This window comes from Anopheles funestus, chromosome 2RL, assembly GCF_943734845.2.
Source record: "Anopheles funestus chromosome 2RL, idAnoFuneDA-416_04, whole genome shotgun sequence".
NCBI lineage: Eukaryota > Metazoa > Arthropoda > Insecta > Diptera > Culicidae > Anopheles > Anopheles funestus.
This window is the reverse complement of record NC_064598.1, coordinates 20,520,228-20,542,469: the sequence shown is the minus strand read 5'-3', so window position 1 is coordinate 20,542,469 and position 22,242 is coordinate 20,520,228. Positions and strand designations below refer to the sequence as shown.

Genomic DNA, 22,242 nt, shown 5'->3' with positions numbered 1-22,242 from the left:
GGCTTTTAATAAGAAAATCTTCTATGCAGGAAACTGTCTTTTCTGAAGATTCTAATTCTGAAATTTGTTTTGGAGAATTTTAAACGCAATAATAACTTCAAATTTCTGATGATTCCAATTCTGTAGTCTATTTTGAAGAAAATTAAAACAATAATCCGTAAATTTCTAATGATTCTAATTCTGAAGTCTATTTTGGAAAATGGAATAGCAATAATCCGCCACACAGTTTTGCTTTCAAAACTCGCCTCCGATAATTGGCTTTCTTTTTCCGGGCAAACAAAAACACACACACACACACAAAAACCTTTTCATACCCATTAGGAGGTAAACTTTATGTTTAATAATTTGTTGAAACATAATCCAGGCATCGAAATTCAAATTAAAACCATCAGAAATAGTTGGAGCGTAACGAGCAAGATATGCAAAAAAGAAAAACAAAATGGGTTCGGTTCCAATGGTTAGAAAGCGGCTGGGGCGTAGGACGGAAAATAAGAAATCCAGGACGATACTGTAACTCCTCAGCAAATATCTTAAGCAGGACAGTTCTTATTGGATTAGAGCTGTCCAGTGGAAGGTTATATTTTGTTGGCGTTTTTTTCTTCTCTTCATCCACTATGAACACATGCAGAAACATGTCCCACCCCAAACGCATGTCGTTCCATGATAGTATAACGAAAAGCAGATCCTACTTCCCAGTACCACACAACCAGAGTATGGAAAATGGAAAGGAAACTAGTTCTGAGATCCTAAGCAAATAGGGAAATCTGGTTGTTGGTTGAATTTTCCGTTCCACAAGAATCCACTACAAGTGACCCACGATGGGTCTGTCAAAAGCATACCCACACACACACAAACACACCCGGAAAGGAACGTTTGGAACGTGAGCAAATAAGCTGGGAAGCGGAAAAGAAGCTTTGGCACTCTAGACAGTCAGGTAGGTCGGTTGAGATTGGCAAAAGTTGACCGTACCGCAATCTCGGAACGATAATCCTTCATTAGAATGGGTGAACCACCGCTCGCAAAACATTTCAAACTCGTTAACAGGTCAATTTTCTCGATAATCTCCACCCATCGCCAGGTAAAAAGGGGTCAGACCAACCTGTTCAGCTCAAAAGGCAAAGGCTGCTGGCTGCCACTCGCCAACACCCCGATGCACTACGAAACGTTCCATTTCTTTAGCATCCGTTTGAAAATGCTGAAAGGTGAGCCGGGCAGGAATATTCAATTATTTTATTATGATAGCATTTTTGCGGCTTCGTTGTTTGAGTCCGGCAAATTCCTGTTGTGGCGGGGGTAATGAATAGGATGGAGGAACTGTCACTATGGGAAAAAGAAAACGAAATGTTCCCTTGTTTGTTTGCTTTTTTCCCGTTTGTTGCTCTACTGCCGTGCTTGTGGTAAACGAGAAATGCCGACCAAAAAAAAAAAAGGACGATTCTCCGGTACGGTGTTCTTGCTCCTTGATGTGGGTGTCTTTAGCGACGTGCTTTTAAGCAGCCGGCATAGCGATTGGAGGCCGTGTGGTTCGGTCTTTTGCGTTATAAATTTTGCTTCGGTTGCGTATCCTAAAATAATTCCTGCGCATTAAAAATTAATCCTATTATCTTGTGGAATACACACACACAGCAAGAAAAAGAAGGAATAAAATAAACTTTTTCCCTTCGTCGGAAAACTTTATCTACAAAGTATGTTTTTTTTTATCTCGCTCCCCTTCTAAAAGCGACCAAAAGCGTCCGTTGGATATTCGCCCCATAAGTCGATGATACTGTTTTAGCGAGTTTAGATTGGAGAAAAAACCTTCTCGGAAGGTGATAAGTGATAGCGACCGATAGTACCTAATTGCATGTGCATCACATTTGGGTGTTACGCGTAATTCGTTCCGTGTGAATGCAAAAAGCATCATTTTGGAAATTTACAATGATGATTTGGAAATTCTTCTCTTTATCCATGGATAAGAGCTAACGAGCGGTCCCATTAGCAGCGATCATCGCTGGAACGTTCGATAAAAGAAGTGATAATTTAGAAAAGGAATAATAAATAACAATTCTTACACTTCGTACCTTTAAACACAAATATTTCCTACATTATCTATAAACATAACTTAAATTAATTGCATGAAGTATCAGTGTTAAATCCATTACTTTAACGCTTTCCTCTGCTCGCGGGTAAAACCACTGCAAACACCCAACGCGGCCGGACAATCAATGACGGGATGTGTCCATCTTGAGGCAAAGTTCGTACCAAACCCTTCATCATCCTAATGATATTCGTGCGCCTAACATCTTCATCAGCCATTCAAACACGCCGGCAGTAGATAAACATAAGCTCGCAGCATATCGTAACGGACGTAAATAAACAAAACTGTTATCGCACATTCTACCACCATGCGCTTCTTCCATACGCCGGCAGCATGCGTTAGGCCATAATCATAAGGCATCGTTTGGCAGTGTGTGGCGGGCAAGCAACATAGCAGCTGCAAACATGTCCTGTTCGTCCGTATTTCGTATACACATAGCCCAATTCACACACAAACCCACACGTTCATCCGGTTTGGATGTTTAGATCAAAACTGCCAAACACGCCGATCATCTTGTTAACGGATGATGCTGAATGTCAGTGGGCAGAACAGAAGGTTTTCGTAGCATCGGGAACTGTTTCGTACGGCGCCAAAAAGCCCCCTCCAAACGAAAACCCTCCAGTCTAGACGCAACTCCGTTACCCGATGCTTATCCGGGTTTTTACTCTTTCCTTCTCACTCTTCAGTGTCCTATCTCTCTCTCTCTAGCGCTCTGCATCACTCTGTAAGGAAGAATCGTAGTATCGCCGACAGTACGTTTGGTCGTCATGTGGTTCCCATTTCCTTGGAAACTTATGCCGGACGTAGCCGCGTAGATGGAGGGAATCAAACCTAACGGATAAAGGGCCCCAAGATGAGATGCACGATTAATAATGAATTGTGGGTTTGAAAATGAAACCCCACACAGGCCGATTGAAGTTGCTTAACTTCAATGAGCACCCAAACTAATGACAGCTATCATCTTTTGGGTGGCTGGGTATTCCCGTACCAGTTCGACTCATAATTAAGCGATGATTTATCTGTACCTAAATACGTGTCATTAATCAATCGAATAAAGCGCGCTTCAACTCGGAATTCAGCCATCATTTGTACGGTGCTTACTATCGTACTTGTGGTCTAACCTCGCTAGCGAGCTATTGCAAGACCTTTGCCTTTGCTGCAGCTACGACAAAGATGGTGGAATTGTAAAGTACCATTCTCATTTCATCCCCGAGGCTATACGAAACGTAAGCACTGCCAATGAGAATAGCTAATCATGTAAATCGATAGTCTCTACGTCCTGCACCGAAAGCTGCCTTCGATCAGCGCAACATAGCACCTTGGCGCTTGACGAATGGATGGGAAGCTGAACTAATAATCAACAGCATCGAATCCTCCCGGCCATTATGTACACAGGTACCAACCACAGTTACAGCCAAAGGGCACACCGTTGTATGACCATTCTGACTAGTTGACCGACCAGCTGGTGACCGGTGGTACCACTAGCGTGTTCCCCAATTTGTCGAACTCAAGCTCGTTAAAAGGGGCTATAGTTGCTTTTGTCGACCCCCAAAAATCTCCATTCTGCTTCGACCCAGACTCATTTACGGTCAACAAAAGTGTCACGTAAAAATAATTAGCTACATTTGTTTGCCCTTGTCCGTGCATTACTTTCCCCCCTCAGCAGCTCTTCGTTTTTGACGAATGTAACCGGAACAGTGCCGCCCGGCGATGACTAACAAACATCAGCTCCTAAAAATGAAACCACGAACACAAAATATGTGACGATCACTCTCCGGATTCCTTTTTTTTGGGGGGTAACTCTCGGGTTGAGGGCTAAAGAAACAATAAAATGCATGATTGCAATATTTATTACACATCACGGATTAATATCCCTGCGGTCACACGTAACCGGGCACAGATGACGCCACTCGTACACAACACGGTATGAGGTTTTCGTTTTGTTACACATCGCTACGCACCGCTTGCAGACTTTTTGGGGGCTTGCTGGAGAACCAAGAGGGAAATCAGCACAATATCAGTACGGTGGAACAACAACAAAAAAAAGATGCTATTTTTCATATCCCTTTTTATCTGACATTATTAATTCATCTGTTGTGTGATGGGAAGTCAGCAAACCTCAATATGGAATATTCATGGTAAAGATTTTTTGTACTACAAAACCTCCCAATAAAAACCTTTAGTGCGATTGATGTCATTTTGATGTTTTATACTTTGTTTTATAAATTGAGCTCGACATATTGCAACTATCGAAAATTCAAATGAAAGCCCTTGTTAGTGTGTTTCACTTTGTAGGGTTAAAGAAATATATTGTTTGTTTAATGCACTTGTTAAATTAATGAAATGTTTGTGTAGAAGTTCTAAAAATATATTAAAACGCTCTAGAAATAGTCCTGAATTCTAATGAAATAACATTGATAAAACACCATCTGTTGAAGGTATGCAATTCCCTATCCAATATTATCTACAGGTACGATGCGATACCTTTGCAACGGATTCGATAACTTCTATCCAGCCTGTTGGCAGACAAAATTGGTTCCCCAATCAATATGACTTGTGTTTATTATCATATCCTATTCTTAACAACTCACCAGAGAAACACTGAGCATTGCTGTTGAAGTAGCAGAAAATGTTACTACAAGTACTGAAAGTAGTTTCCAATTCCTCAATGATTTGGCAACCATGTTTACCGTAGGAACCCATTCTATCTTTGCTACCCTAGCAACAATTGCTAGCGTCACTGTTGTTTGGGAAAAGCTCGCCAAGAGATCTCGGGTAAGAAATAACAAAACCCATCTTCCAGATTTAATCAGTGTCAAATAAATCTTCTACCGTAGGTATTCCCTGTACAGGGAGTAGCATCTTGTTTGAAATCTATTACCTTCGATTCTCGTTCCCGAACCGAACGTTCGACAGCGGCAATCCGATGGCTGGGTATTTCGCGGATTCCGAAACAAAGAAGAATAAAAAAAAACCCTCACAAACTAATGCGATAAACTTGTGGCAGGTTCGGGTACTACACTGGTCGAATGTCCTCACAGATTCCCGATGGGACATTTTCTTTTTTACCAAATTCGGTACACACACAGTGGCCAGAAAAAAACAAAATCTGCAACCCACCTTCAATGTCCTTTTTTTATTTGAACCATTCCTGGACTGAAACAGCCCGAAGGGAACAAGGCAACACAAACGGTTGTGTTCGGTTTCAATTTAAATCTAAATCAACTTTTTCCAAAATGTGAGACCGCGTGCCCATAAATTCGTCCCCATTCCCAGCTTCCCAGCGGGAGATAGCGCGCAGATTGTTTCTGCCATGTTCGGTTGGACAAACGGTACGACTCCAAATGCTGTGCAGCTGGCATGGGAATGCTTGACAAAAAAAAAAAACGCTTTATTACAATGTACTTTGAAGTTAATGTTTTATTCCGATTGGTAGAATGGATAATATTTTCCAGAAATGTTACGCTTTTATCGAAACTCATTTATCCTTTCAAGCAGGCACAATATTATGAACAGTTTAATTGCTATTTAACCTTTAGAATTCGCATGAAATCGGACGGGCACAGTGTTAATTGTTTTGTCTGTTTTTCATCTCATTTGCAGCGTTTCCAATAATTTGTTTTGCATGCAAATTTATTTTTATCGATTCTATGAATCTTTATTTATTTTTAATCATCATAAAATCATCCTCTGCCATAAAGTGATATATATAAAATAAACAAAAACGAAATGAATGCTCCTCGTCTGACGAACTGCACTTTGTTTAAATGCGTTCCGATGATTTTTGTCATTAGTGTTTAATTAAATTATTGTTCCTCCTTTTCCATAAGATGTATCTCCAACGTCCAATGATTTACCTTAAACGTTAGCTTAATTTTTGTTTTATCATTCGTTACGCAAAGCAGCAATGCCAGTAAACCATTTCGAGCGCAAAACTTAATGCTTCCAACCGAATCTGTCCATCCCCAATGGCACAATTACAGCGTTACACACACACACACACAGAACGCCCGCGTGTCCGGCGCATATTTATCATAATTCGTATTCCCAATTCCCACGCAACCGTCCCGGGCAGCATAAATGATTCCTGATTGGTTTGGCACGCCCCGAGATACTCCGAGGTTTAGCCAAGGGGTTTGCGGACAAGGCGGAGTGGAAAGGGGGGGTTGGTTGTTAGATTTAATCTATCAAATATTTAACCGAAAAATTTGCGACAGATTACATCGCCCGACGACCGGACGAACCAAACACACCACCCTTAATGACATCATCGGTCAACGAATTTTCGCTTCATGTCGTCTGACATGGTTTCCTTTCCGCTGGTTTTTTTTTTCATTCACTTTTTCGTATTTTTTTTTTTGTTCGCTTTCCTTTCTAACACAACCGATAGAACGGGCGCTCGTTTCATTTCGGGCGGTCGAAACGGTTACAACCGTGCGCCGACGATGGTCAACAATTCGGTGGGTCCCCGGGCCCGGTACCCGGGTGGTTGGAAAACGATAATTTTCTGCCATTTTCATCCCACGTTGCGTCCAATCATGGTGACCTTCCATCTTCTTCCGCCCAGAACAACCGGTACCGCGAGCGCGAAATACAGAAGCGCCGGCAGGAGCATTTTTCTCGCTGTGTGTGTGTGTGTGTGTGTGTGTGTGTGTGTGTGTGTGTGTGTGTGTGTGTGTGTGTGCGCACGTGTTTGATGCGATTCACGTTGTAAATAGAAAAGGGTGGGGATGGGGTGAGAAAAAAATCGAATCGCTCCGCTTCAAATTGGACGGAATTACATGAAAAGGATGACTGGGACCGGAAAGCAGTTTTTCCGATGGAGCTTGTGGTGTGTTGGCGAGCACCAAAAACCGGGAGGAAAAAGAGAAAAAAATTGCGAAAAAAAACCCCTCAAATCGCCCGATGAAAAACGGCACGGTGTGGTTCCTATTTTTTGATGAACGGTCAGTTTTTCGTCGAGCTATTACACCGAACGGCCTGTGGCAGCCATTTCGAACGTGCCGGGTTACCGATCAAAACCGAGCCGCTACAACGTTCCATCGAATCAAGGAAGCGTTTGATCGAGTGTTGCCGCCGTTGGTACTACACTGCCGAGGGGTGACCATGGATCGTTTGGGGTGGTCCCTAACAGCGGGTTCCGGCTTTCCCCGGGACTGCTGGAAAAAAGCTTTGTGGTGAAGGGTGGTATGTTAAACATGGATTCTTTTTTGTGTGTGTGTATTCTTTCGCACAAATTGAACGATCGAAATAGATGGTTCGTGAATTGTGACGACTGTTGGATTACGCTTGTATTGGGGGGGCGAGTTTGATGAATGTGCCCATTCTTTGCAGCCGGGAAAAGCTTTTACGTCAAGGTTATTTCTATAAGCAATGCTGTATTTCATACTGCAAGTAATCAAACATATACAAAAAATGCTGTAAAAATGATAATAAGAAACAGCAGTAATATTCTGAAAATTTGTTTATCGACTGATTATATTTTCTACTAATATAGTACTTAAAAATCTAGGTATTCCATCGTTAATTTTATAACCGATGGGGTGGCCTGAAAAATGGACTTAAGCGAATCTAATTCTAGAATTTTACAATTTCAAATTAAATTTAGATGCTACGCCGAGTAGGATATGCTCCTGATCTGAAGAGTTTAATTTTGGAATCAAAAATAAAGATAAAAAGACAAAAGACAAAATTAAGTAATTCAACAAATCAAGTAAAATCTTAAAATCCAGAAATGAAATTTCAATTTGCCTGAGGATGGCACTGGAGGATTACGGGTTCCACTTCAACAACTAGCGCTGCCAAAACGTCGGGGTGGACTTAACCTCCATATTCCGGCTGTTAATACGGTCGCACTGCTGGTGAACCGATACGTTGCCGAAAGGGAAAGTCTTAGGGTTGGGTCACTACACATATCGTGTGCTAGTAACCCCCCAAATATAGCCTCCATTTCGACAACGTATCCTTGCCTGAGAACGGTGATCCAGCATTTAGCGACATTCCCAAATCAGACCATCATCACCACCAAAACCCTTCGACGGATTATGGTTGGGAGGCTTCCGGATGCAAAAGTAGTCGTGGAGTCACCTTCCGTAAGTTGGCGATGGGTTTGGAAGAATATAGGCAACCACCAACTGTCCTCTGTCCAGCGAAGCACTTTGTATTTGCTGGTCAACAACAAAATCGCCCACGGACTGCTAATGCAGAGGATGGATCGAGCGTCTTCGGCATGCTCAGTATGCTCCCAGGTAGAGACCCTGGAGCACAAATTCGCATTGTGTCCTAGGGTATCTTATCCGTGGAGCATACTATTGCAAAAAATGGCAGTCATCGTTCCGGACAATTCCCTAAACTTCCTTTCCCTCCTCTTACCTGTCCTAAGTAACATTAGTTCAAGTAAGAGGACTCTCATCCTACGTTTGTTTGCAAATTATGTCATCCACATTGTTGGAAACAACAATGCTGTGATTGATATAACAATCCTTAAATGTTCTTTGTAATCCCTGTACGTCATCCCTTTATGTTTTCTATACATTGTCGAAACTAGTATGTAAGTTGTTTTTAATAAACACTTTTTATAAAATAAAAAAAAATAAAGTCATTGACTTAAAAAACTTTTTTAATTTGTATTTAATGGTTTTCTTCTACAGCTCAATTTTTCTATTTATCAAAACTTATTTTAAATATTTATTCTATATATACTAACTCGTTTTCATCTACTTCAACTAAACAAAAGGACGCTTAGAGTTTCGCTTTTGATGAACAAGAATTAATTCTAGTCGCCGAGATCAAATACTCGCAACGTTATCAATTTAATACCTTTCTATCAGAATTGGATTTCCTGCAATTTGTTCGCATTGAAACAAAAAGTTCACTTCATAGAATAAAATAAATTGTGCAAATGCTTTTTCTTTCCCTTCGGCGAACAACACAAAAAATTCAAACGCCCTTTTCAAACGCTACTAAATGTACGCACAGCTAACAGCAGATGCAATTTAATGCTGCAGTTGTGAAGCTCATACCCATGCGTTAGCGTAACATCGCTCGGTTGTTGGTAACGAATTCTTGGTACAACTTCCATGGTGTATAGTGAATTTTTGGAGGCTTTTTTATCCCATAACAACACACACACACGCGCGCGCGATGTAATCAAAAAAAGGAAACGGTTCGAAACGTTAGTAACAACCGATTCACCCGATATCCTGATGCATTCGATGGAAATTGGAGAAAAAAAACCCAGGACGGAATATTAACAACCGCGAACCCGGTGTGCGATAATTCAGCGTAACGATAGTCCGTGTAGGCGAACGTACACGACCTGCCGGACGTGTTGAAGTTGAAAATGGCCAAACCCAGTCAACGGCGGGTAGATTTTTGGCCTACCATAGCAACCGTAAGGGTTTTTTTTTTGTTTTATCGGTGAAGCATGTTGTGTGGAGTACTAAAGGCAAACCCAACTGAAGCTGTTTCAATGTACGGTTTTGCTGTGTGGAGTACTGCTCGGTCCTGTTGGGGGGGGTTTGGTACTCACCCGTAGCGGCTGGTACGATTTATCGTGACATTTTACGTACAGCTTCCGCTGTTGAACGTTCGTGCGGCCGAATAAAGTACCCGCACGTGGCACCCAAAATGGGATGACTTATGGGTTCATCATGCTTTCAGGCCTGGTTAAGCTTGGTTTTTGGGTTTTACTGAGTTTCATTTTTTCCTGTGTGTGCTTTCTGTTGTTGTCAAACTCCTGTTGCAGAAAGCGGAATATTGTGTAGATCCATGCCGATACGGTAGCGTGCCCGAGTTTCATGGAGATTCTTGAAGTACGTGTCTTATCGTAATGTTATCGAACTTATTGAATGGAAGAACTGGTTTGGCAGCAGGCATGACATGATACATCGCTCGTACGTAAAATGTATGTGGCACATTGCACGAAATTAATCACACACATGTTTGTTTGATTAAGATATGGGTTTTATGGCGAAGGCATACCCACAAGCAAATCATGTATTATTTTTCCTAATTTTAAAACGATTTATTACACCTTCTTTGAGCAACACGTATACCGTCAAACTGTCCTTTTAAAAATCTGAACCGTACTGTTTTTTTTTTGTTAGGCACCTCATTTAAACCGTTTTCGTTTTCTTAATGCCACGACAAAGTGTTTGCCTTTTAAGCCACCCATTTGTCACGATGGCGTCACCCGTAGAGGATAAGCCTAATGGTCAGGCATCAAATTAGCTTGCGTATTTGTTTTGCAACAGTATGAAGCACACTTAACCGACACGTCCGGTTCATTCTTCTGCCGAGGCAGAGAAAATATTTCGAACGAAACTACCAACCCAACACCCCCTAGCACCTGTTTGTAGCCCACTGCAAACAGTGCTTATCCCAATTCAATTGTTTGGAAATCATTAAATTCTCGTTCCCAAACAAACAAGCCATTAGCGTATTACATCCTTGCCGGTTGGAAGCCATGCAGGTTGGGCAGCTGGTGAGAACCGGCGGCCAACCCATGGAACGGAAACGAATGATCCATCACGGTTCGGAGGTTAAGCAAGAAGACCTTAAATCATTCCATATTTGCTCAGTTTTTTTTGTGTGTGCGTGTTTGATTTCATGTTGTGAAGAGTGTTCCGAAAATGGTTGAAACCCCAAGCCGCACGGTAGTGGAAAACCGGAAGGGAAAAACTGTCGGAGAATCGTTCTCTCATTTTTCCTCACGGTTCTATGCCTTTTTGGTACTTTTTTTCTTCACTCTGTCCTCCATACGGATGTCCAAAAGTACTGCGCAAACGAATGGGAGAATTTTTCATTTTCATCCCCACAAAACACCTCATGTCCCGGTGTTTCTTCTCTTTTGCGGTGTCGATACCGCTCATTAGCATCGAAACGTAACCGTATCCGTAAGGCAGTACTGTTGTGTGGCGCTTAATCTGTTGAATAAATAGCATCGAAGAGGGATAAGCCTACCGGCAGAAGTGATAAATGGCTAGCAAAAGACGATATTAGGGACCCGGTACACCCTGCCTAAGCAACAGCGCCCCCCCCCCCCCCCCCCCCCCCCACAAATTCCGATCGGTTGAAGAAGATCTTCACACCGACCCGACCCATGATCGTAACAACAATGCGTTAGCGTTAGCTGCTGTACGCAAAGGTGGCGCATTATGTGTCGAACAAAAAAAACATGTTTGGACAATGTTGCCCAATTATTGTCCCCGTAGTCCGCCTCCCGCCCTTTTGTGTTTGTGCTGTTGTCTGTTTGGATAATTGAGCGATGATTATTACGCCATTTTGGTAGCCTGGTAGCTATACTTCTGATGGATCTTTTGGGAACCGTGAACGTGTGAAAATCGATGTCTTCTGCTTGAACTTGGAGCGCTACAGCGGACGTGTTTTTTTGAATGCGGAAGCTAATTAGCACTTCTTCAGGGACTTTAGATGCGTCAATGTCGAAACACTTCGTGTCATCGTTATGGACGAAGACAATTTAAATGAATTGATTGTGATATTTATCATTCGTTCCCTGCGGTGGTGATAGGTGATGAAGGGAATTGATAATTGGAACCCTGAGAAGGGTCTTTGGAAGATTTAATTTCTTATTATTTTTTTCACCACAACCACGATGAAGAAATCAAGAAGCTTCTCTACAACGGAAGAATTCTCTTTGGTTGAGTGTAATCAAATTATCATTTTATATCAAATTTACATCAGTAACAACTGCCATTGAAACCATTTCAATAATCGAAAATCATATAAAATTGAATTATAACGTCTTTTGCATACCATTGCCTTGTAACTGAGTGAGAAATTCATCAAAATTTCTTCTTGAAGGGCTAGTGCCCGCAATCAAGTTGTAATAGTCACAACGAAAACAGTGAAGAAACCACACTAGATAGTTTGTATTTAGTGGAAGTTCCTGTTAGTGTCAGTTATTATATTTTATCACTTATGAACAATAGCCGGAGCATCAAACAGAAACTTAGTTGCGATCATACAACATCATACAACATGTAAACATTAAGTTCAGCAGAGCCTAAGAAGATGCAGACTTTGAGCAAAGTGACCTTATTCTTTCCTCAATAATACAGAACAATTGAGCATGTGATGACTAATTATTCGGGCAAGATAAATATTGTGATGCAATAGTTACAGATGGACGGACATTATTAGATTACATTTTTATCAGATAAGTTATTGGAAAAAAGTTAACAGACTCCCTTCACCCATACATACCTGGCGGAAGGAATTCATCCCAAACATCGCCCAAAGAACCGTTCCAATTTCCAAACGGTAAACAAGTGTGTCAGTGATCGTTTGCATGCATCATGTTCCATCTCGTTGCCAACACTTTGTCTTGGGATGAAGTTTTCCCTCATTCTATAGCTCACATTTTTTTCTCTGCTACTACAAACCATCCGATGCAATCCGTTCCCCGCCCCGAACCGCACTGAAAGTAAATAAATAAAAACAGAATGACAAAAACCGGGTTGTAATCGATAGATGAAGATCATCGCTATGCGGTAGAGTTGCTCATGATTTATTGATTCAGCATGTTTTGCATCTCGTGTTGACTCGCGCGTTCTGATGGCTCGGTGGTGTAGTTGATCGATAAAAGATGGTGTAAAAAGGCGGATTCAACATGGGCGAAGCGAACGGAAAAGAACACAAAAAAAACAGTTTAAACAATGTTCATCAGCTTAAAAGGGTTTTCATGCCCGCAAAAGGCAAGGGATGGAAGATGTTTGCATACATCCCAGGCGCGACCCGCGCGAACGTGTGCTATCCGATCCGTCGGTTTTTATCATTAGTTGTTTTACGATTTCTCCACTGCTGTTGTGTTGCCTTGCATGGAAGCAGCTGCTGTCGCTCTTCATCTGGCTGATACTCCAAATTTGACCACGTTCTCTTCGGTCAGCGATCGTTCGCCGCTTGCTGTTCGCCAGCAATATGGGATATCGTGTTTACAAGATCTTGATAAATAAATAACGATGAGTTATGGCGGAACGGTTCTTACTCATCAGAAGGAGATTAATGAACCGAAGGGCTTTCAAGCGGGAAGGCATCTTCCCTGTGAAGGGGAAAAAATGGGGCTAAGTACATTACCTCCACCAACATTACCGGCCCACGGAAGTGTTTGACGATGGGAGTATTTTTTGATTAATTTATTTCTAAAATTTCGTTCATCGGGAAACGCATAAATGTGAGAGGTTGAAGAGAGGGTGAAGATTATTTCCTAGTCCGGGTGCATCCAATGTTTCCCGTCCTAACCAAAGTTGTGTAAATCTTCCACCGGAGAATGTTGCCCGTGCTTGTCAGCTACGATTACCCGGCACCGAGCAGGTAATCGCACGGATTATCGTCAAACCGAGCGGGTCGCGGTCAGTAGACCATCCGTCGTGGGAAGTGGCAACTTCCGAAAACTGAGTGGCAGCTGTTTACACCAAGACACTGTTATTCCCGGCTAGCGAACGTCATGCATCATTCCAACCTCCCCAACGGATGTTTGGCCGTGGGCATCCCTTTCGGAAGAGATGATGAGATAATTTAATCGCCGCTCAAAGCAAGCTAATTCGATCTTCCAGCACGCTGGTCAATGGTGTACCCCCTGCAGGGTTGGTTCGCGGCTTCATAATTAATCAATCAAATACGATTATTATTCACTTATTGTCATACCGTTTCGTGCGCCGAAGCTAGAGACACGGGAAGCCCGACAGATTAATACAACATCCGACCGGGAGATGCTACCGGTGCGTTAGGGTACACTAGCAGGGCGATGTACTTGTCCACTGGGGTGTATTCATTAATCATATCGAAACCATAAGTTAAAGAGCCAACGTCCCTGCTGAGCGACCCTAGACCCTTCGGAAGGTTTAGCCCCAGACACATGGTGATCGTAAATCAGTACGTTCAAATTGGTAGCACACGCACATACTGTAAAACAAAAAGTCGTATTCAGGTCGATGAATTGACCTTGAAGAGCTTGATACGTATTTGCTTTTGAGTTTTTTTTTAACAAAATCATCGCAGCCTGTCACGAATTCAAGTGTGAAATGCGTGTCCGAAAGGAACGATTCGTTTTGTGATGCGCAAAAATGTGATCGGTAATTTAATTATCCGCCGCCGGACAATAGATTTGATCGTGCAGCCAATGATCGATCCGAAGCATGACGGTAAGAGTTGAGGTTTTTTTTGTGATTGATGACTCACAAAACGTTTAGTGTGTTAGTGTGAAAGACGAATCGAACGCAAAGGTTGATATGGAACGAATGATAAATCGCTCTCAGAAATGTTAATTTCAACAATTAGTTATGCACTCGAACAAAATGATTTTAATGTTTTTCTTTGTGTCTTGTTTTTGTAACTAATGATGTACAGATGATCTATAGAAAAAATATTAGATTTTGTGTTCAGTAATTTTATAGGTTTTCCAGGCAGTTTTACTTATGTGAAGGTGAAATTGGAGTTAAATAAACGTTATTATTATAGACAAAAACTTTAAATTTTAAGAAATAACTACCGTTCGAAGTAAAGCAATACTCGTCTGAGTTTTCAATTTTTTTCAAACAATTCTTTGACATAAGCTGCTCTCAACTCTCAATGAGAATATGTTATTTTAGTCCACTTTAGTGTTTTTTTCTGTGTCTCCTTTCAAAATTTATATTTTTTGTATTCGGTGGAAAGTGTGATGGGCACCCCTTTCAGCAATTGAGAAATGTGTGACTGTAGTATTTATAATACCTTGATAAGGCTGAGTCGGTGAGAAAATAAATAAATTATAATAACATAAAAGCTAGAGCAATTTAAAAAAATTCAATTTTCTCTAAACCACAGAAAAACCATTCATGTGTATCACTCTGCTATATGATCAGAATTCAGTAACAACTCAAGTCAATACTCAATTCCGAAAGGAAATAAAAATATGATACTTCAAAGAACTCGTTTCATACCGTTTTTGGTCGATTTAGCAGCATCGGTGCTGGAATGTTGAAACATAAACACAATGACCACACCAGTCAATATTTACGACAACGAAAAAGAACGAACGATGATCTGTTGGGAAAATATAACCTTTACCGAAAGTTCTCAGTAACGCACCATCCGCGATCTACAACACTACGCTAACGATGGTAACCGATGGGAAGTGGTGTAAATTATGGACTGTTATTCCAGCAAAGCTTTCACCACACCCAATGTGTACCGGTCTCCCATTAATTTCCACCGTACGCACGCATGTTTGCTTATTTTTGCTACCCAACGTACCATCCCCCCACCCGCGGTTCTAATCCCACGTCGAATGTTTTCTCACTGCTAGGGAAAACACAGCCGCGTAATACGAGTGGCATTTGTGGCTGCCTTTGCGGTACGAGTGCCGTATATGCGCGTGCCATTCGAACGCAAAACATCAACAATTGCCTCGAAAATCCATTTCCACCAGTCAAAACACAATCGGGCAAGCGATTCATCGCGATCGGAACGCGGCTGGAGTTCGAAAAACCATTTATCTGCCCGTGCGCGGGGGTAGTTGCCAGGGTTTTGTTTTCTGACCAAACATTCGTGGACGAATACGGTGCAGCGACTCGCGGAGTCCACGCTAAACGAAGCTAGGAATGGATGACGAGACCTAAAGAGGCCAAAATAGACGACGGATGACCGCACACGCGATCCAACGACGGGAATCACTGCACGTGGGTGGTCGTCGCGTGTTTTGGTGGATGATGGACAATCTCAACCCTGTCAGCTCAGTAACTGTCGTCGTCTTCACTTCCGAAGTAGTAGCTAATGGCACATTTGCCGGATGCGGTGGAATAATTGCACGAGATGAGGGACTGTTGGAAAATTCCTTACAAACGATTAAAATAACAAATTTCGTTTTGCACGATAAAATCATGATTTTAAAATTTGTTAACCTATTTTCGGTTGCGCTAACCCCTAATGGTCACCATGGACTAACATTGGCACACATCACGCAACAAAAACGAAACGTTTTCAACTTACCTTTTTCTCAGAATAAGGTCGAGAGCACAAAGAAAAAGATCACTTAAAATCTTCGTGATGTGTAAACGCACGATCATTCCGACAATCGGAAAATGTTCATTTCGTAAAGCACCCAGTTCCGCCGGGGGGTTTTAACTACGCAAATGCGACCATTTTTAAACTGCCTAATGCAACCGAATTCCTCGTAAAAATGATTCCACTTCAAAGAGTGTCGTCCAATACGCACCCGTTCGAGTGTGGCCATTTATTGCGCCGCCGGGATTGATTTAGTAGTCAATTATCAAATGCCCCAGTGGCCATCAAGGAGCAATGAAATTGCCTCGTCTACGGGCCCATGGCTCATCCCGATCAGTTCAACAGCAACCAAAAAAACCCCGCTATTAAAAAAATGGGAAGAATGGTACACATTGCTTTGGGACATATTTTTAGAATCCCTTATCGCTCGGCTGAATCGCACCGGATTGCACCGGTGTCTGGTGTCGCATGGAATTTTTATGATCGCAGCGAGTTAGAAACAGTAAAAACAAAACCAAATCATCACACGTCACGGCAAACGTAGCAAACGGATCGAATACGGAGCCTCTTTTCTCCGTCAAGGTAATCCGCCACGCTGCTTAGACGGGGTGAACGGGAAAGGGTGGCTTTTATTTTATTTCCCCCCCTGTTCGGTAGGGGTTTTCGTTCTGTCATCGGGCAGCTGACGATCAGCTGGCGTCGCGAAGGTAATTTATGTGTTTACGATGGATTAAACGTACGATAGAGTGGAATAAATCATATCGTACGCTTAAGATGTGTGTTGTTGTTGCTGGTGATCGAAAGTGAAAGCGGTGTCGTTTCGTTGTAAAATGGAAATATAAGACATTTAAGTGCTGCTGGGAACATACTTTCCGATCGGTTGCATCGGAGAGCATAAATCGTTGGTGCTTGTTTTGCTAAGGAATGAACGGTCTTGGGAGTCGATGACATATGATATTTGATTGATTGGGATGATTTGGGACCCGACATGATTGGGATAGTTTTTGCTGATGTTAATTTTATTTTAACATTTGATAAATCTTTGCTTGTAGGGTCAGTTCGGTTCATAAATATCCAACATTTAAACATTTAATTTCCCAGCTAAATTTCTTAACGAAAACCATAAAAATTCATCTCACCAAAGTTGTTATAAACACAAGTGCAAGAACCTTATACCTTATACCAAGAACCTTATTCTTTAAACAATCTTAAACCACTTTAACGTAAACTTCAAATAGACGAAAACAAGCCAAATTTTTGATAAATCAAATGACATGTATTCCAATGTTAATTATTGAAAGTTGATAAAAGATGAGCTAAACCCGGCTACAAATTAATCCATCGCTTAAGTTGAATACAAAGCTTCAATACTACCATAATTACTACCGAATATTTTCAACTATGGAAAAAAGGTTTAAAATGCATCATTCAAACATTAAATGTTAACGTTAGGTTTACATTCACATATTACATTTGAATCACACTTTTCCAAGAACTGATGCAATATTAAAAACCCAAAGAAACTAGTTCGACCGTTCCATTTTGGTTGAAATGAATACAAATTATGCCCTTTTTTTATTTATTATATATTCAATTCACGGAACGATATGGATAATAATGAATTGTAAATCTGAATATGTTTTCATGTTAGTCTTTCGATTTTTGTAATTTTTTGTTAAACATTGTTTAATTAATATTCAATATTGGTATGGTGCCAACTTTGATTTTCCTGGCAATCTATATATAATTTTAATTAATTGAGTTGATAATTGAATATTTTTTGGTGAAAAACAAATTTAAATATGATAATTCAGACAGCGTTCAGCTGTGCAACAAATGTATGAAGTCAATATTTTTTGTTCCTTAGTGATCTTAGATATAATTATGCTTCAAATTGTTTAAAACTATCGAACTTTTGTCTCGAAAATCTTCCACTACTAGTCCTATGAAAGTCCACCATGAAACACAAGTTTACTGTCTCACCATTAATGTTTACTGTAGCGCTAACCGATTGTTATGCTTTAACCAACGACCATAAACATTCATGGTCCCGTCCATGGAAATCAATTCACATTCGTTCCGTTACACACAACCATCCCGTTCCAGCCGTTTGTCTTGCGGTCTAACGCTACCTGCACCTTAAGTCAAGATGTTAAACGACACGATTGGCCACGCGTGGCACAGTTCACCCAGCGGGACACAAGCCCCAGAAGGCTCTAGCCGCCGCTAGGTCGTATGTTCCGAAATAAAGCCAATTATTTTATGACCTCTAGCCTCAGTGAATCATTCCCAGCGTCCGAACGCTCTGATGCGCTGTTCGGGGAAAAGGTATCGAATATCACCGAAAAATACAATCTGCTCGAAGGCTATTGCATCCCATGCGCTCGAGTGTTTGTGTGATTTGCCGAAGATGCTCGGTACACTCTGGGCGCAGACAGACACATATGTCGACCGGCTGGGCATGTTCTAATTAGTGTTTCATTAACAGATGTCATTTGTATTTAAATGAGTTTCCATATCCATTTTCACACCACTCGGTCGGTCGGTTGGCGTTGGTTTCCTTCCGAACGGACGGAAACGGCGTCCAAAGAATGTCCAAAGATAGCCCTTTTGTTTTCTTCCGCTAGACCAGTTTTTGGGGAAGGTTTGAAATTAACAGCAACAGAATATTCAAACCATGCACGAGAGTACAAGTTCGAGAGCTCGTTTAAAAAGTGAATCCTTCACTTCGGCTTAGAAACTCGAGCCCGCGTGTCTTGAGATGAGCGAAGATTCAATTCAGATCAGATCGAGCTCATCCAATCTCGATACAGATGCCAGACATATACGGCCATGTCCGAATGCTGTGGATATCTGGTTTTTCTCCATTCACTTTTTTTCTTCTTCCACCCTCCCCCACAATTCCCCCTCACGTGCCCTTCCCACACTCACACGCTTTAATTTTCCATCTCAGTGACTGAGTGCGATTCGTTCCCGCACGTTCACGTGATGCTCGTTATTTATGACAGTGATTTGTCTTGAAGCGCAAAAGGAAAACTGATCCCTTTGGCCGTTGCGTTGGTTACGCTCGTTTGCTCTATTTTTGAACGAACCGAGCATCCGATCAGACGAACCATAGGAAGGAATTAGGTTGAGGAATAGCCCCTTTTGCCCCTGTCGATGTGAGAAAGGTGAGTGTGTGCGTGGTGAAGGTTCGGAAGGCGGTAAACGGAAGGTCTCTCATCTCTTTGAACGGGCCAAAAATATGGCCAACCAGAAGAATAAATAAATCTATCAGCATAAAAATATTTAGATTATAATTACAAGCAATGGTACGGCTTTTTTGGTTCGGGCTTTGCCATCCCAGAACTCTGGAGTAGCCTAACGAGATTGGGCGGAATGTAAGCCGATCGGAACTCTCGAACAGACTGGAGTCTGGAAGCCAGAGTTGGAATGTTACCTTCAATGTGAACTAGAGCAATCGTAATTCCATGCGTCTATTCGGTTCTTGGAAGCCTCCTCCCAGGTCGGTTTTGACAAATGGCTCCATATGGATGATGTATGCGTACGGATTTGAGAACTGTGTTGAGCCGTGCCATGTTTTGTGTTCGATGCTTTGTGTGTTTTGTAGTGGCAATACCATTTGCCAAAAACGGATGTCATTCAAATGATTATGATTGGTGCGGGTGAAGAACGAAACTGTTCGAGGTAACATTGAATTTTAATTGAATTCAAATCATATTCTTTACATTCGTTTCGATATGTTTTGAGTGCTAGTGAGCTGATGAATGTAAGCAAATAGTTTTGCCGGTGTTGTGCGGTAAATTGTACTATCGAGAGGAATGTTTCAATTAGATGATTATTTCCAGAATACTTTCGGTACATCTATATATATAAAATTCTCGTGTCGCGGTGTTAGTGTGCAAACTCCTCTTAAACGGCTGAACCGATTTGTATGAAATTTTCGCTGAACGTTCGTTAGGTATGAGAATAGGTTTACCGCTATTTTTCGTTTCGCTAGGTGGCCTCTGGCCAATATTATGAGTTCTTTTCTGTTTTTCCTACGGGAGTTATCAAGTAGGCATAGCCATTTTTCCAACACGAATAATGTTCAACACTACTGAAACAAAAAAGGTCTAACGAATAAATCAATCAAAGTAGGTACACATGACGATTTATTTGTGCAATTTTATTCATTAAAGCGTAAAGAGAGTGATAAATAAGTAAAAAGCAAGTGTGTGAATAATTAAAAAATACTATTTAGTGATTTGCGGCTCGGTGGTACATGTGGAATCAGTGGTTTCCACGGAAGGACCTGGTGTTAAATCCCAATCAACAAGGAAAGTCAGAAATGCATCTTGAAGTAGCAGAAAAGAAGGAGAGACACAAAAGAAGAAGAAAAATTGCTTTGATTGGGAATATGAATTGGATTAAGAATGGCAATTATTTAAGAATTTTCAATCAATCAACGATATTCTCTAATCGCCACTCTAATAATACCACACGAATCAAGATTGAACACTCAAAATGTTTGCTTTAATTACAACAGGCATGTTTAAGGGCAAAGCTAGGTTTGCCGGGTAAGCTAGTATTATATAAATAAATAACTGGCTTTGCTTCATTCATAGCTATGGTTTTCAAATTTGTATTTGAAATTAGTTGTTTAAGATGTAAAGATATTTGACCACATGCCATTACATTTTGATTTGGCATATTGATTTAAATAAGGCGTGAATGGGAACTTCACTGTATGCATTCTATCACAGAAGTCCCGGGAGTTGTTCACTTAAAAAGTGAATTTAAAAAAAAGGTTTAATTTTAGATAGTATTGCTGCAAATTCCAGCGATTATTTGATACTAGCTCGTGACTTACTAAAGGATCTGCTCGAAGCATTTTCTCCGCTGTTGTGTTAAACAATCGTGTCAGAGTAACTTTTTTTCTTCTTCTCTCTGCGAGGCGCTTGGTGCGATCCAACTTCCTGGGCCTTCTCCTATGACTACACCGTATTGGGCATACACTCCAAAACCTCACATTTTTCCGAGACCGGAAACTTAGGCCATATGTCCCGGAGTAATTTCTTGAAAAAAGTCTTTCAAAATTACTTACAATATTTTTCATGTTTCTTACCATAAATAATTTACTTTTGAAACAAACGTTCACATTTCCAAAATAAAATATAAAATCGTTCACATTTCCAAAATATAGGAAACATAACAGAATCGTGGTCAGATCTGCTGGATAAAACGAGTAATCTCTTTGAGTTGTTTGAGGTTAGTGAAGGAAAAGGAACTGAAGAAGTTCTCTACCAAAACGCATAAAAAACATGTTACAAAAACTCATGTGATATCTAATTTATAATTATCATGCACTCTAAATAACAATCTACTAATTAATTTAGAAAATGAAAGCTTATTCGAACAATCCGGCTCATAAATGTACTCTCACACGTATCAGCATCAACTGCCACACCCGGTAGCAACATTCCATTAATTAGTCAAGCGTCATATCTGTTTATCCTTGTGTTGCCAACAATTCGCCGCTTGGCACAATAATACGCTATTCAAATAGAGATTTTTGGTTGAATGATTTTTGTGCTCTATGCGGAAGGCATTCCTGCACAATGCCATCCTATCCGCAAAAGCTCAGTCGGAATCTAATCATTTACCTAGAAAACGACTTCATTTTGACCACTCGCACCGACGGCCGGTTTTCGGTAGAATCAACCGTAACGTAAACCTTATCCTTCCCAACTGTAGTTGCTTATATGCTTCGGCTCGCGTGGTTTGCTGGTTTTGCTGCCTAGTTGATTTTCTAAGAACCGTGAGCCAAAGTCAAACACACAATCTCTACGCCTGGCAAACACTAGCTGCCACCATCGGATACACACAATTTTGGTCCGGTTTTTCATTTCCAACCATATTCAAACATATTCACACACTCATAGCAACTGGCGATGGGGGTTGACGATTTCCCGCTTTCCCCAAACCGGGCGAACGCTTTCGGTTCATGCATCAACACAAATTAATTGCGATATTGCCACCACCACCATAAACCCCGGTAAGGGGGGAAGGTACTCCTGCCACATCAGTCATTCAATTTAGTTGGTGTAGGATGCTTGTTTAGCTTTCATTTTACGTACGGAGTGTTCTCGCACCTGAAGCATTTCAATTAATTCCGCGTG

The 22,242-nt window shown here is 41.2% G+C and overlaps 1 long non-coding RNA gene across 1 annotated transcript in view; it reads right to left on the bottom strand.

Annotated features, from left to right (window-relative positions):
* LOC125763150 (uncharacterized) overlaps positions 1 to 22,242 on the bottom strand; it is a 108,397-nt gene that overhangs the window by 31,077 nt on the left and 55,078 nt on the right. Inside the window, exon 2 of the long non-coding RNA XR_007418305.1 lies at positions 12,305 to 12,518. This is a non-coding gene — a long non-coding RNA (uncharacterized LOC125763150). The remainder of the gene's footprint in view (positions 1 to 12,304; positions 12,519 to 22,242) is intronic.